We start from the raw sequence: 4,334 nt of genomic DNA, 5'->3' as shown, positions 1-4,334 counted from the left end.
GTTGATGTCACGACGCGACGATCTCGCCCTTGGTTACCCAGCGACGGATCCCGCTCCTGGTGCCTGGCAACAGACACCCCCCCCCCCACCGGGCGCGCTCCACCTTGGCCGAAGCGCAGGAAAGCAGCACGGTCCCGATCCCGAGCTGAGCCGCCGGGCCTGTGCTGATCACGTGGAGGGCGGAACGGCCCCGGGAGGTGTAGGGGGCTAGTGGTTCCCCGCCCAGTGCGCTGCCTTGTTACCCTCTAGCCCTGTGCTCTGCGAGTCCCGCCAATCCTTTTACTCCTCTGCAGCCGCGGAGGGGGGAGAGCTGCTCCCACCTTCCCCTGCGCACACAGGAGGAAGGGTCTGACCTTGCTCTGCCATGACTAAGTGCGGCCTTCTGGGGAGCGGGCTGGGAGGACAGACTGGAAAATGGACTTCCAATGTCCGCTTTCCAGTGCTGTCCCAGCACAAAAGGTCACCTTGAAGAGATACTGGAGCCGGTCCATGTCTGGGGGCTCTGCCAGCAGGTTCCCCAGACTGGCATGACTGAGGTTAGACAAGCCCTTGTGCAGACCCAGCAAAGGAAGGGATGGCCATGGGTCACAGCTGGGAAATTGTGAAAACTTGTCAATAGCTCCTTGCTCAGCCAATCAGCATTGAAACTCTGAGAAGCAGGAGGCTGAGAAATCTCACCATGTCCAGGCCGGCACCAGAAGGCATCAGTCCCCAAGCAATTCTAATGTCTCCTCATTGGGACAGCTCCTTCAAAGCCATAAGCAGGGGTGTCTCTGAGGCTGCCCCTGCCTTACACTCCTGTCCTACCAAGCTGATGTCAGGGTCTTTCTGTGAGGTCACCATCTCCCCAACACCCTTCTCCAATAGGCCAAGAGCCTGCAACAGGCCTTTGTGATAATACTGCCATACCCACCCTCCACCCTGCCCTGCAAGGCTGACGTCCTGCCCATAGGGACTCACTGACTGGTGAGAATAAAGTGCTTTCAAATGAACTATAGACCAACAATTGCTCATGGTCATTATACAGCAAATATCCAAGAAGAACCAGCACACTAGACACAATTAGGAACTGTGCAGAGGCAATAACTGCAGAGAAGCAGCACAATCAATCAGTTATGACTTATTTGCTTGGTCTTAAAGAAAACACAAGGACCCAAACATCCTCCTGGCCAATAGACAACTGCTCAGCCAATCAGCATTGAGACTGACAGCTGGGAGGCAGAGGGGTCACAGAAGTCCAAAAGGATGGCCCAGGTCACCACTTAGAGGGGCTCAGTCTCTGAGCCATTTTCCATCCCCACCACTTTGTGAGGGCCTCTCACAATAACAGCACACACCCCTGACGTGCACAAACCTCTCTTTGGTGGAGGCAGGAAGGAATGGAAAAGGGGAGAAAGAAGCAAGAGAAGAAGAGAAAGGAGGAGGAAAGGGGAAACCTAAAAGGCAAAACCCCAATGCCCTGAGTGATTCTATGGGACAAAATCCTCGGTAGGAAATCAAATCACCTTCACAAAGTGATTTCTATGCTTAGAATTCAGCTGACAGCTGGTGGATCAGACTGAATACGCTCCAAACTTCTCTGAGGCTCTTACCTTCTAAACAGGGACTACAAAACCAGTAATAGGGAAGGAGAAAACTCTGACAAGGTTCCTGCTCATGCTCACGTACATTAATTCTCATTTTCTTTCAGTCCCCTAGGAGAGACCTTGAGAAGGAGCCTTGCTGCTGCGAAGTCACAGGAGTCTCTGAGGATGCCCCTGCCATACCGCTCTGTCCTGCCTGGCTGAGGTCAGGGTCTCTGTCTGTGAGGTCACCATCTCCCCAACATTGTCCCCCAATAGGCTGAGGGTCCTGCAACAGACCTTTGTGATGTCACCGCCACAAATGCCTAACTAGCTAATTTTGCACCTTAGGCAAGAATATAAAATTGTGCCCCCTCATATATACACAGTAGTTATTTTGTAGAAAAAGGAAAAATACATTATTATTATTTTATTATATACAATGTATTATAGTTATGATATTTGTACAATCAATACATATATACCTTAATACGTATAATCTATACATATAATCTATATATTAAATATAACTATAAAATATCACCAAGCCAGGTACTATTAGGTACTTGTTTATAATTGTATTTTTGCATGCTTTTAATGAGGCAAATTCATCAATAATTACGTTGAAATTAATATTATTTGCTACCAGGTGTTCTATTGATAAGATGGACATATTTGATAATCTCTCCTGATGCTTGAAGGTTGTTCTTAATTATAGTTTATTAAAACTTCTTTTGGAAGAAGCCACAGTCACTGGTAAGCAGAGAAATATTCGCAGGGCGATTTCCAAATTAGAGTAAGATTTGGCTAATTTATATCCATGAATTAACTGTAGAAGATCCATACTAGTTGCAGATGAAACATTTGGCAACAGCGCTAACGCCTGCTGTTTAAAACTCTGAATCTCTGATTAAATTTTTTAGGCATTCAAATTGCTGTCATATTTATAAACTTAAATCTACTGCTCCTTTTTGAAGATTAGCTGTATCCATTTTAACAAAAGAATCACCTGAAAGAAAATCGAAATCTGAAGATATCTCATTTAGACTTTCATATCTCCAGTTTAACTCAAACATAACTTTTGACATCTTTTCATTTTCTCTCATGGCGAACGTGTCTTAACAGCACCTATTTTAAAATAGCTATTTTGAAATAGGCATTATTCCTCCTGCAAGGAAGTTTACAAAACTGAAAAGAGTGCACCCACTATTTTTAATTTTTTTTTCAAATTTATTTTGAAATAGCAGTTGCGTAGTGTAGATGCTCACAAAAATTATTTAGAAATAGAGTCTGTTATCTCAAAATAACTTTACTGTGTGGCCATAGCCCTGGAGTCCTAAGATTGCCTCTAAAATCGTTAAACAGTGCTCTGATGGAGTGAAATCCTGACCCCCATTGAAATCAGTGGCAAAATGCCCATCGATGTTAGTGGAGCCAACATTCCACCCTTGCTAACCAGGGATAGAGGTAGACCAGGAGGAGTCCAGATGTAGGCCCCATTATGTTCAGCTAGACTAAATTAAAGTATTGAACATGGCAGCACCATTTAATATTGATCGATCTGCACTATTGCGCAGGTGGATGACAATTTAGAAATGCACTTAAGTAATATAATTTATTCCTTAAATTATATATGTGTGATCTGGATTGTATATTCTGTATCTACTGCCTGTTCTATTTTTCCTAGAACAGAAAAGCATGGTAAAGAGCTAAGCAATTTATAAGGAAAAATACACTGAGTGGTTTCAAAACCCTAGAGACTGGTGAATATAAATACAACTCATTCACTTGTTTGTACCACGTTTTATTTTTGAAGAAGATACGATTATTGTGGTATTGTAATGTTTGATGTGGTATGGATGATAAATGTGATACCATATTTCAAAGAGAATTACTGCACAGATTAGGGCCTGCTCACTCAGGGTGAAAACAGAGCTGTATGTCCTGCTGGCTTTGGCTGGCGTTTAGACTGGGAAGGTGAGCAGCCTGTCTAGCATCTGTCCGATCTGCTCACTAACTCTGCCTAGCGTCTGTCCAGTCACAGAGACAGGAATAGTAGGGCTACCCAGAACCATGAACACTGTAAGCCCTGTGGTCACCAGCGGGGACACCTGGCTGGTTGCCCTGAAAATGTAGATGGGGCTGGTTTCAAACACTGGCTTGTTCCCAGAGGAAGTTCACTGAAATGAAATTCCAGGTGGCTCAGATTTCACTGAATCAACAAATTCAAATGAAAAACTGTTTTATTTAAATCTCTTCCGACCAGCTTCACCTATGAACTCGCCTGTTAGTTCAGTTCTCAGCCTACAGGCGCATGTACACTTGACTTATACTCTGTCTTTCGGGAGAGAGAGTGGGGAGACATGAAACAGAATCTGATCTGTCAGGTCAGTACGCAGGGTGGAGAGAAATCCCTCTCCCATGGGTACTGCTATATTGATAGATAAAGAGCTGGAGAGAAAAATGCTTCCGACAGCTTGAAGCCAAAAAGACCTGTTGCCGATTTTAAATAGAAATTCTTATTTCATTGCTTTATTCCAGACAAGTTTTAAGGGCAATTTAATGCTGATGAAAAGTGCCAGACTGATAGGCAGGAAGCCTGAAGCCCTCCCTTCCACCACACTGGTGCAGTGCAGGAAGTGGAAATGCAAGCTTCCCTGCAGGGTCCTATGGGGTAATCAGGCTTTGGAAGTCTGCAGAGATCTCCAATATAGGTGTCAATAGATGGTGTTAGCTTTGGTGAAGTGAGCAACTGAGGCATCACACATCACT

The sequence above is a fragment of the Carettochelys insculpta genome, chromosome 26 (genome assembly GCF_033958435.1).
Source record: "Carettochelys insculpta isolate YL-2023 chromosome 26, ASM3395843v1, whole genome shotgun sequence".
NCBI lineage: Eukaryota > Metazoa > Chordata > Testudines > Carettochelyidae > Carettochelys > Carettochelys insculpta.
The sequence above is the reverse complement of the archived record's forward strand: the minus strand, read 5'-3'. Positions refer to the sequence as shown.